This window comes from Fundulus heteroclitus, unplaced genomic scaffold (genome assembly GCF_011125445.2).
Source record: "Fundulus heteroclitus isolate FHET01 unplaced genomic scaffold, MU-UCD_Fhet_4.1 scaffold_94, whole genome shotgun sequence".
NCBI classification, from domain to species: domain Eukaryota; kingdom Metazoa; phylum Chordata; class Actinopteri; order Cyprinodontiformes; family Fundulidae; genus Fundulus; species Fundulus heteroclitus.
The window spans coordinates 57,501-70,274 of NW_023397406.1; the positions used below are offsets into that span (position 1 = coordinate 57,501).

The 12,774-nt window shown below is 40.3% G+C and overlaps 1 protein-coding gene across 4 annotated transcripts in view; it reads right to left on the bottom strand.

The window, feature by feature from the left end:
• LOC105934219 (SPRY domain-containing SOCS box protein 4) overlaps window positions 1-12,774 on the bottom strand; it is a 93,769-nt gene that overhangs the window by 29,167 nt on the left and 51,828 nt on the right. The gene's annotated exons all lie outside the window — the stretch shown is intronic.

Here is a 12,774-nt window from a genome sequence, read left to right on the forward strand (position 1 = left end):
TTTAAGTAATGTTCATGTGAATGTATAAAAGTCCTTTCTTTTCTTCCCGCAGAACACGGCTTTGTAACAGCATGAGCAGTGTTATGGTTATTTCTTTCCACAGACTCTAAGTTCGTGCTCCTGAGATAGTCTAAAACATGTAACATTTGAATGCCATTTAATGTAAGCGTCTTTTTTGCTAGGGTCAAAACTATTTTGCTCCATAGTAGTAAAAACACTGAATACTGTTTTTCTAGTCATGCTGACCACTCAAACCACTTTATGCTGTAGCCACATTCATACACTGATACGCAGTAAACTACATGGGGTTAAGTGCCTTGCCCAGGGGTATGTGGACATGTGAAAGGTGGATCCTGGAATCAAGCCCACAACCTTCTGATCAGAAGTACTCTACCCACTGATTCACAGTTGCCCTGGATGCAAGTGAAACCTTGTAAGAGTATACAGGCCTCACCCTGTGATACTTTTATTATCCATCTTTGAAATACTGTTTGTCTGAAATGCAAGCAGGTCTTGAAAGGAACTTGAATTTATTTTCTCTAACAGCTATCAAACACAGACTTGCCAAAAACAATAATGCCTGATTTCAGTGTGTGTTTCTGAGAGTTGGGTCAGAGTAGTGCCAGAATGGATTGGGAGTAAAAAAACCTCGAGGAGAGCCAAGGAAACAGACACAATGATGCACCTCGGAGCAGCCAAGACACACCAAACCGAGAAGCTGCCCGAATCAGGTCAGCAGGCATATATTGGTCCGCCTGTTTAAAATTCAGTTACATTGTTTCTATTCACCAAAATCTTGAGTCATTCAGCGAGGGAATTGTTTCAGGTTGCGTACAATTCGGTTGAGAAGGGCGAGTCAGGGGACCAGCACGTCATTCAGAGCCGGTGCCAGGAGAGGGAGACTAACAGCCAGTCTGAGGGTGACCTTCCAGGCCTAGCAGCTGTAAGGCCAGATATTTCCCTCCAGAGATGAGAGTGTGAGAACCGCACCTGCTGAGGTCCAAACTCTGTTCCCAAAGGGATGCAGACCACAGTCTGACATCGAACCACGGCACGAACTTCCTAACAGCGGTCAAAGGTGGCTCACTTGGAGTAACTTTATTCTCCTTTTTAAGCTTTCCTTCAGACTCCAGTCAGATATGGAAAAATCTAAATTATGCACGTAAACTGAGTTTAACTTTCCAGAAAGACAGAGAAACCCTTTATAAGTTTAGATCCTCAGAACGTTTATTTTCCAATACTTTGAGAATTGCCTTTAAGCTGCTTTATACTTCACATTTGTTTGTGTTCTGTTAGTTGTTGTGCAGTAGTAAAGTTAACAGTGTGAAAATAATGATTAAATTCTTAGATTGAATTATCTAGACGTCTAGATAATTCAATTTGAAACTGAAGTGTTCATATTGATATTCCTCTCATGAAATTTTCAATTTAATCTCTGCAATGAAGAGAATTTCACCCTTCAGACAGAGAGATACAAGGATTTGAGACAGATAAAAAATATCATTCTATTTAATGAGATTAAGAGGATTTCTAACACCTACTGATGTCGTCCAGGTATCATGTGTACGCTTTAGTGAAGTAAAGTTGAAATCAGAAGTTTACATACACTATATAGAAAGACATGAGCTTTTTTCTCACCGTCAGACATGAAATCTGAATAAACCTCTCCTCTCTTGGGTCCATTAGGATTACCACAATTATTCCTATTTTCTAAATGCCACAAAAATAAGGGCGGTCACCGGCTTTAGACATTGTTTTATTACTTTTTTCGAAGGTCAAAAGTTTGCTTCTTGCTTTAAACTGTGTGACTTTGGTCAAATGTTTTGGATCTCCTTCCACAAGCGTCTCACAAAAGTTGGCAGAAACCTTGACACATTCCTCCTGACAGAACTGGTGTAACTGAGCCGAGTTTGTGGGCCACCTTGCTCGCACAAACCTATCCAGCTCTGCCCATAAATTTTCAATAGGATTGAGATCAGGGCTTTGTGACGGCCTCTCCAGAACATTGACTTTGTTATTTTTTAGCCACTTTGTAACCAGGTTGGCTCTATGCTTTGGGTCATTGTCCATTTGGAAGACCAATTTGTGCCCAAGCTCTAACGTTCTTGAGATGTTGCCTCAGAATTTCCACATAATGTTCTTTTCTCATGATGCCATCTGTTTTATAAAGCGCACCAGTCCCTCCTGCAGCAAAACAACTCCACAACATAATGCTGCCACCGCCGTATTTCACGTATGTCTCGATTTTTATTCGTACTGTTAGATTTTGGTATTTTATTGTGAATTTTATTATCGCTTTTATTATTCATTGTTTTATCCTATATCGACCTGTGATATGACAGCTGAGTAAATGTGCTATATAAATAATACTTACTCTCACTGGTGTATGGCTGCTTTTTCTCTGTCATAGCTCAAAACCATTAGGGTGTGAATGAGTGAGTAAGTGACTGAAGTGTAAAGCACATTGGGGTCATTGGACTTGATAAAGCACTGTGCAATTACAAGCCATCTACCATTTTATGTGACTGGCATGTGGGACAACCAATAGATAAGCTGCCCCTGGAACTTGAGGGACAGAGGAGGGTGAGAGCAGGACCAACACTCTGACAAATCTCTGATCACATAGATCAATTTTTAACCTCCTCTTTCTAATCACTTAATGTATTAACTGCTTTCAAGATGGAAGGACCATTTTACCCAGTATACCAGAAAGTGTTTCTGAACAGGATTACCATTAATTAACCAGGTCATTTGCTGTTGCGATGACCCAGATAACGGGGAATTTGCAGGAGCATGCACTATTATTTTTTGCTAGTCTCTAAGGTTACGGCCAAATACTTATGGGTAAATAGTGAAGCTGATACTAATTGCAAGCGCTTGTTGTCTTAGTACTAATTGACGGGAACTTTCAAGCTCAGAGTGCTGGTGAAGATCCTCAGTCATCCAGGTCATGGTCATTCCAAAAAAGTAAAAAAACAAAACAACTGGACTTTTTCCCGAAGTTTCAAGACATTTCGCTTCCCATCCCGGAAGCTTTCTCAATTTAAAAAGTCCGCAGTAGTGTGGAGTTGTAAGCTTTATACTACTGCCCAACAAAGGCCTTGTAATGGCTTGGATAACGATTAAGCCATTACGACGACTCCCCATTACTAAGGGGGTGGGCCTGTTCTGGTTCAATTTGCATGTTATGTAATCCATAACAAGGCCTTTGTTGGGCAGTACTATAAAGCTTGCGACTCCACACTACTCCAGACTTTTTGAATTGAGAAAGCTTCCAGGATGGGAAGCGAAACGTCTTCAAACTTCGGGAAAAAGTACAGTTGTTTTGTTTTTTACTTTTTTGGAATTTCAAACTCAGAAAATATAAATAAAGAATGTGGGTAATCTGGATGTTGACCTGCAAGGAGTAACAGTACCGACTGACTTCTGTCAGTACACTGACTGTGCTTAAATTACTACACCACAGCAAGTATACTTTCCATTGCAAAACAATATATACTTTGCAACAAAAACAGATTCTGTATTTCCAGAAGTAAATCACGACAGCAGATTTGGGTGATTCCCACCAGTTTCTTGGCTGTGAACAACACAACCAAAACAGGAATTAAGGTGGGCTTCTGCTATGTGTTGCACCATCTGAAAGCCTAGCTCTGACAGAGCAGCCTGTTTGTGACAGAATCTTGACTGAGCGTAAAGATTCAGATCGAGAGTGCAAAATATGCCTTGCAAAAAAAAAGAAATACAACGGTACAGAATAATCTGCGACATGAGACGTGTCACATGATGTCATGGGAAATGACACATGACACCATCAGACCACATGGCGTCATGGTAGATGTAGGGTATTTCCAGTTATACGTTCCTGTCAAATAACTGTCACAGAAAATATAGAACAATTGCAGCATATAATAATAGATGTCTCATAACTTTCACGATTGAAATTGTTGCCATCAACAATGAAAATTATATCATGTTTATATTACAATGAGGAGGATTCCTGGTCACCAATGTAAACTCTATGACCCGTCGCAACAACAGCATCGTTCTCTGTGTTCCTGAAAAGCTACACATTAGAATGTGTTGTTCTTTAATAAAGAAAGAAAGCAAACAGGGGAGTCAGCAAGGCGACACAGAAAGTAGCAGAGAGAATGAAATGACCAACAGTTAAATACATCAACTCAGTGGGAAGGAGTAAAAAAGGAAAGAGGGCTGGGAGGCCTTGATAGAGAAACGCATCATGCGAGAACACAAAGCATCCCGTCTGTGAACTGGTAATGTCAGGAGGCCAAACTGTGGCGCTGATTAGAGGCTGAGCCAAAGCTGACTGAACAAAGAGTGAAGTAGAAGAAGATTGGGGAGGATTATCTTGCGCTCATTCATTGCCCTCCTCATTCATTACAAGGCCACAGACTGATTAGATAACCACGATAATAACCTAGACATGTGGGCTTTTGTGTCAGAGAGCTGCTGGCGGATTTAAAAAAAACGAAAATGACGATGTTCTGATAGAGCGGTTCCCAACCACTGAAGTGAATAGTCTTCTATTTCTAAAATTTTTTTTTAAGTTTATTTTAAGCGGGGCAAACAGATAATAAAAATGCTACCTGTGCCCGAGGGAAAGCAAAGCTCACATTTATAGTCTTGTCCATGGCAGCACTAAACGTAGAATTTATGGGTGAGCAACAAGCAGCTGCTGAGCTTTCAAAACAGATTTCAGCTCCTGAGCTTTTCCTGGATGCATACATTCATGAGAATCCCCAGGGGCAGTTGTTGGGCTGCACTGCTGTTTACAAAGCAGCAGGGATCCAAAACACCCTGATTTTAATTGCTGTTAATGACTGAATTCTGAATGTTAATTGCAATTAAATTGGCTCCACACAAAAACAGTGCTCTTCAACAAAGGTACCAACACTACTGGTGGTATATTAAAGAAATGCTAGCAGGTCAGCTCCCTCGGGTAAGCAATTAAAGCTAAAGAATCAACAGCAATCAGGATTTTACCATTTTAAATCCATCTTTTGAAGTGTAAGCTCCCATTTATTCCTTCTAATTCTTTCTCAGCATTTCCCTTTCTAACCATCTGTCCGCTTTCTTCTGTCTTGTCATCATCGATTTTTAACCATCATCATTTGAGATTTTGTCTGTAACTCAGGTTTTGAGCGATTATGTTAATGTCAATAATAATTTGCTTAATATTATACATTTGTTTACAAATGATATGTGGGAAATAAAACTTGTGTTCGTAATGATTTAGTGTGGTAAACGTCTTGTTTCGATATTTCATAAATAAGCTTTTTAACTGGGGGTATTTGATCTTTATCTCAAAAACTATCAAAAAGCAAACACTAGATTTTGACCTTCATATCTACTCTTTGGGGCGCTAAGGCAAGCTTAAAGCTTACAGCCACACCTGCTAGACAGAAAAAGTTCATCTAGTGAGGTGAAGATGTAAAATTACCAAAGTGCATACCAGAGCCCCCTCTGTGACAAAGGAAAATATCACCTAGAAACATGTTTTTTTTTTTTTTTTTACCTACCAATAAAAAACAGGAGCCCGTATTTGATAAAACCACTAACACTTGGTTTGTCCGAAATTTAATTTATGATAATACAAAGAGAGATTTAAACTTTAACATACCAGGCTAATTTACAGACAGCTTTATTTTTGATTATTTAACAGTTGCAAACCAAACATCTCTTTCTAATGAAGCACACTGAAGAATGAACCCTGCTTACATGCTCAACCTGCGGCTGTGACGACTTAAAAGCACATTCCCCAACCTCGTCCCCTCGCTCTGAGATACATGCTGCCGGCTCATTAGAGAGGAAGAGGACACTGTTCTCATCTCAGCCGCACTGTTGTGATGTGTTCAAAATGCACCTTTTAATAACTTTGAGTATATTTACAATGCATTAACTGCGAGATTGCCATAGCGACAGCTGCGTCTGTGAATAACAGCGCAGTACGACAGAGTTTAAAAATAAAGACGGAGTACATAATCCAGGGATAATTTAATGTTGTTTATATCTACTGCCAGTATGTCCAGCATTAGGTGAATCAAATTGAAAGTCAAGCACCAGTTCCAGTTTCTCATTGAGGAAAGGCAGGTGTACATGATTCAGACTCAGGGTGTTGGGATCAATAAGCGTCCATTAATGTGATGAGGTCAATGAGAATGTAGGGGGAAAAAAACAGATATTCTAAATATTTATTAATTACCCTGACTCTGAACTTTTAAAACTTCAAAACAAACTTAAGTGGATTTTTTCCCCGATAAAAAAAATATCTTGATTTTTGATGTATCTGCAAAAATCAAAGCAATCAGACTGCTTCCGGCAAAAAGACATACAAAGGTTCTACAGGTTTTAGCTGAAATTTTCCATCATACTATTCCTGGGTTTCTAGACTCTTTTAAATGAGAGACCAGATGTCAGAATGACCGGAGTTTTCTCTGACTGTATGAAACAAGGGAACAGAACCCTGCCCAGGCCTGGCCTGTTGCTGCACACTGTCAGATGGGCGACAGAAAACAACTAAACGATTTCTTTGTTCATAACAGCTGGTTTAAAACACTTTTACTCATTAAAATGCAGACAGGTTGAAAAAACTAAGGAAAAGCCATCCATCACTCTTATTAAGGTAACACAGATTTAAGACTACAGTTGGCATGCTATGAGCAGCATGTCTGTAAAGCCTCCAGCTGTCACAGAACTGCTGTCCGCCGGCTGCCTACCAAAGTACACAGACCGACTAATTAACCCGAAAGTATTAGGAGAGGAAAAAAGTTAACATTAAAGGCAGTAATCACACTTCTATAAAAATTTTAAATAAACTTAAGCTCTATATTTTTCCATTATTGTATATATATATCTATATATATATATATAGATATATATATGAAAACTGTTCTAATAATGTATTGTTTACGGTTGATTATGGCAAATTTGCCTACACGCATGCTGCTACTGGAATATTACCATTTGCAGCTCACACCTAAATGTGATTTTTTTTTTTTTTAGCGCATGCACATCCAGAATTTTTTTTCAAAATTTCTAAAAGATTTTCAATATCAATAACAGCATTAAGCTTTTGCCAGATTTCTGCAGTTGCTGTGTGTATCTAAGGGACGTAGGGCTTTTATTGAGAGTCTCCAGGGTTTACATGTTCTCAGGAGTCAACGCTTCACAGAAAAGGAGCAAAGAAAAAAAACAGCTTAAGAGAAATAAGCGCACACACTTGACAGTAAAAGGCAGAGGGACACAAATCAGAGAAGCATTAATGGCCAAGTGCAGCCATTATGCCTGAGGCAAGCAGCGAAGTTAATCTAAAGCACTAACCCACTGACCCACATATCGCAAAGCCAGCAGTTGTTGTAAAACTCTCGCTGCGAGCTCGATGTCAGGCTGCCACAAGAAAGCTGAGTCGCTGCTCCTCACTGGACTATTTATGACTCAGGTACTGATGAGCCTCCCTGCAGTGGAAAAGCGTGAAATCTAAGAGCAGAGACCCAATCCAAAAGAAAGGAGTCGACGTTAAAAGCTCTAGTTATCAAAATATTTGTTTATAATCTTCTCTGTATCCGTGTCTTTATTCCACCGTCTTTGAGAAGGAACTTGCTTTATGGGAGCCCCATGTAACTTTATGTAAAAAGCAACAAATTAACCAAGCTACATAACATGGACATGGTGAAAATGAGCTTGGATAGAGTGCCAGAATATTTTTCTTCATTTTGCTACATTGGTTTATATGTTTTGCTGTATGCTTGGGGCAGTTGTCCACTCTCAAGTCCTCTCCAGGACAGGTTTTCTTTCAGGTTTGTCCTGTAAACAGTTCCCATTTTGCTGGTGAAAAGAAGCATTCCCCCAGCATGATACTGCCACTACAATGTATTATCAAAGGGATGGTGTGTTCACGGTGACGTGCAGTGTTATAGTTATATATAGATATAGAACCAGATTAGTAGAGGCATGTTCCCTCTTTATAGGGACTCTAGCTAATCCCCACCTTTGTAACTTTCTGCGAGCAGCACCAGTTGAGTTTACCAAATAGGAAGAGCAACAGGGTAAAGACTGAAAGAACATTCCCTTTTACGGGCATACGCACTATTAAATAGCAACGTCTGCACCAATGTCTAAAGCATTTATTTACCGACTTTAGAGGTTGCTAAAATAATTACAGCTGTGGTTATGGTGCAGCTAAAACGTCAATGGATGCACTAGACTTGAGAATTTCTTAGACATTACAGCCCAGCCTTAACAAACCTGTGATGCCTTAAGCTGGCATGGTTGTTTGGTAATGTGGGCACTAGAGGGCAAGTATCAATAACAAATCGAGAGAGTTTAAAGAAAACTGACGACTTCAGTGGAAAACCGCCAACATGGACGACGGTGGAGATAATAGACATAAAAAGAGGAACCTCAGTCCCAGGAGGGGGTCTGTCTGGCCAATAAATACTTTGTGGCGTGTGGATTGAAAATTTCTGCACACGGGAGCATAATTATATGCTCCAGTGTGTCGGTTTATCACATAAAATGACAATTAAACTCGTTGCATTTTGTGGCAACATTATGACAAAGTGGGAAAATATTCAGATGGTGTGAATACTTTTGCAAGTGACGGCAACATGACGCGCTCTGAAGCCTGAGCGTTAGTCACGCTGCCTCCCTTAACATCACCACACACAGCACCAACTCTTAAGTAGGTCCGTTTTTATGTCCTGCTTCTATCTGCCTCCTTGTGATCTTCGCTGCTATTTGAAGATATTATCCTCTTACTTACTGCCTCCATAGGACCTGATATGGGCAGTTTTTCCTTCATTCTGATTCCGTCACACGGCTCACTCTTTGGTTTTATGATCAAACTGCTCCACCCAGTTTCCTCTGCTTACAGCCCTAACAGTCTGTGAGGTAACGATGACTCCTCCTGTCATATGGTCAATGGCAGGGTATGAGGCTGAAAAGGGTTTCCTCTGAGAAAATCACATTACTGCAGCCGAGCGTGTAGCTTTGCAGCACTTCATAGCTGCTAATAGGAAAGGCAATAGAAGTAGCTTAGTGTGTGTTAAGTCTTCAGCAACGCATTCCCACAAAGGTGGCTCCTAATGAAGAAAATTAGAAACTGCTAAAATGATTTAGCCAAGGCAAGAGGAAAAAAAAGGGTGAGTTTTGCATTGTTTTGCATTGTATTACATTGAAATGACTGTCGTCATTTCAGCTTTTAACTTTCTGCTCTCTCTCTTTTTCTTCATAGTAGGTACACCTGGTCTGGCGTTCTGTTAACTGTGACATCATCCAGAGAAGACGGCTCACCCACTACTACCATCTAATGTAGAACAGATTACTGGATCAATGTGTGCTTCTGTGATATTTTGTCTCTCTTGTTGTGTCTCTGCTCTGTCTTCTGTAACCCCAGTCGGTCGAGGCAGATGACCGTTCATACTGAGCCTGGTTCTGCCGGAGGTTTTCCTTCCCGTTAATGGGTGGTTTTTCTTCCCACTGTCGCTTCATGCTTGCTCAGTATGAGGGATTGCTGCAAAGCCATGTACAATGCAGATGACTCTTCCCTGTGGCTCTACTGCTTCCCCAGGAGTAAAAGCTGCTTGTCGGGACTTTGATGCAATCAACTAGTTTCCTTATATAGGACATTTTTGACCAATCTGTATAATCTGACCCAATCTGTATAATATGATTGAACTTGATTTTGTAAAGTGCCTTGAGATGACATGTTTCATGATTTGGCGCTATATAAATAAATTGAATTGAAAAATTTAATTGAATTGAATTGCCAGAGAGAAATGTTTACACGTTGATTTGATGGAAGCTGCCACATTAATGTTGGGGGGGGGGGGGGGGGTAGTGTAGCATCAATTAAGGCAAATACGGTCTTGTCTGGACAGCTGAAATAACTTCACTGCAAATATGAAGCAAGAGGAGACCCTTGAAGTTGGTTTATAGAAAGCATGAATAATTGAAATCCCATTTACAGCAAGTTTCAACTTAACTTCTCTCTACATCTCCCCGCATTAACGCATATTAAACCAACCACTCTGCACACTGAAGGCTTTGAAGGATCTTAGAGAGCCTGGAACGCCGTGGTCCTCCCGTCTGGTGCTGCGTTGCTTCAGGGACGGGAGCAACGATCCGAGGTGGAGCAAAAATGATGATAATGAGGCAACAGGGGCCTGAGCCGGAGCGACGAGAAAAATAAACCGTGTCATAAGCAGACGGCGCGTCGGTAAATCTTTTGTTAATGCCCCACAGTCATGTTATTTCCCCTTCAGCGGCGCACTCTCTTCTCACATGAAGGCTTGCTGAATGAAGACATTACCAAAGGACTAAGGCAGCCGTCTCATGCGCAGACTCGCACATCCGCAGATTTACCTTTAGTGATATCGCAACTCTCAAGCCCATCGACAGGAGAAGCTGTCACCGAGAGATAAACAGTAGCTTGTGATTCAATGTCTGGCCGGGGTTTTGCCTTACGCAAACACTCATATCCTCAGAAAACAGACAGCAGTTATGACTTTGTTCTCACTACTTGAGTCATCAAGGAAGACGAGCTGATTCGATCATAACAACTGAACTCCCCGACTGTAGGCTCAGACCGCTGGGCCTGCTCATATAAAGAGCGCAGCTTTAAGGCCGCTTATTTCCACTCTCACAGCAAATTAAAAGAAGAGCGTCGTGTATTTGCTATGTAATGCGCTCTTCAGTTTTAATGAGGAAAATTGTCAACTGTGTTACTTTTCTTCAGCAGCTGAACTCTGCTGCCTTCAGAGTCGGCACTGATCCCAGCGGTGCAGTTTCAGAAGCTCTGCTGTTTGTTTCTTCTCCTAAAAACACTCAGCACCAGCGCCGCTGCGCGCAGGCTTCATTTTCAAAAGGAAAAATAATGCAAGTTGTAAGATCAGGACAACACAGGGATGGTGGGCAAGTACTGTAAAGCAGGTCTTGAAAAAAAAAAAGGAAAAAGGAGATGAGATGCCTGAATGTTGCCCCAGTAAAGGAGGAATAACACATCTCCCACAGCTCTATCCCATAATACAGAAAGAAGAACACTAAATTACTATTTTGGCTCTGAAGATCCAAGGAGGTTTTCCTTTTTCCGAGCCCTCTCAACAAAGCATTTGTCTCCATCTGTCCTTCCTCATGCAGACAAACACATGCCGTCTCATGTTTCGATTTTCACAGAAGAATTTGCATAACATGTTTGGACTGATTTCCTACAGGAGATTACCTTCCCAGCTGTTATTTGAAACAGCATATTTTATAATGCTGACAGAGTAGAGTTGGGGGAGCAAAATACACTGTGACTAATATAATATTTGTACACCTTAAATCTTTTAATAAGATTTTGTTGGGGGGGGAAAAAAACACAAACTTTAACGTATTTTGTTTGCTGATTGTGTGATAGACCAACACAAAGTGTTTCCTAAATGTGGAGTGAAATGAAAATAATATAGTTTTACACATCTCTGCAAAGGAAAATCCATTAAGTGTGGCGTGACATGACTTTGTACTTTCCCCTTTTTTTTATTGCTGCTAGAGCAAATTCAGTGCAATGTAGAAGAATGGAGGATTTTTTTTTTAAATGCTCCATTCTTCTATTGGTTATTTCTTTCACTTCACAATTTTGCATTATTCTGTGTTGGCCTTTTACCTCAAACCTCAAAATTTATTCAAAGTTTTTCTGTGAAATGTGAAAATGCATCTCTTTTGCAAAACGAGGGAAGTATTCGCTCAGTAAACAGAACACAGTTCGGGCATCTTTATCTACATTTGCAGATTAACTCAGATTTGACTAAACTTTTCTCATTCGCTTTAAATCTTGTAGATTTCCAACATTTTCTCGACCTTTCTCCTTTAAAAGTCCCTTCTTGCCTATCAAGCTGAACTGCTCTGCGTTAAGTTCTGCATATTTTCAACAGCCAGACCTCATAACCCAGCATGAAGCATATATGCCTGTAGAATCGAGAGCTCTGAAAACACTCTATATTCCTCATATTCTCCCTGATGGTCCGTGACGCAGTCGCCATGAAATCCTGTTGGTGGCTCCTTAAATGGAAAACTAGATGTCATGATGCACTCTCAGCATCTCAACTATGTACTTTGAAGTTATCTCTAGAGTCTGAGATTTGTTCTCGTTCTGGTTCATACTCTAGTTTGTCAGCTTCAATTTCTAAATGCAAAAGCATCCAATTTAAAACTGTGATGAGACTTGTGACCCCTTTCTAATGGTAGGAAAACAGGCTCTTGGTGTCGTGGAGTCCCTGGAGAGCAGTGGTCCTCTGAGGAAATTTTCAGAGAGAAACTCGAGATGACTGCACAAAGAGAAACCAGACATAACAAACTACAAAGAGAAATGGGTTTCCTCTTTGCTCTGGGATGAGTAATAGAAAAAAAAACACTGTTTTGATATCAAACAAGACCCATGGGGTTCTGCAAACTCAGTCAGACCTTAAGCTTGTTTTCATGACACACAAGCTCCCATCATGGCAGGTGCAGGTCCATCTGTATTTATGTGTCTGACCAGGCTTTTAAAAAACATCCATGTTTAGACTGTGGTAGGATAAAGAGCTTGGGGATGACCAATAAAACAGCCGAGACACAGCATCTTAAAACTAAAGTGCCATTTGAAGGATGACGTATTAAAAAATAAAGCATGTCACGTCTAATTGCTTTATAAGGAATACACTATGTTCTATATTTATATACGTTCCTGTTTTTGTCATAATAGACACTTTTTAGATTAATGTAATGTGATAGACAACAAAC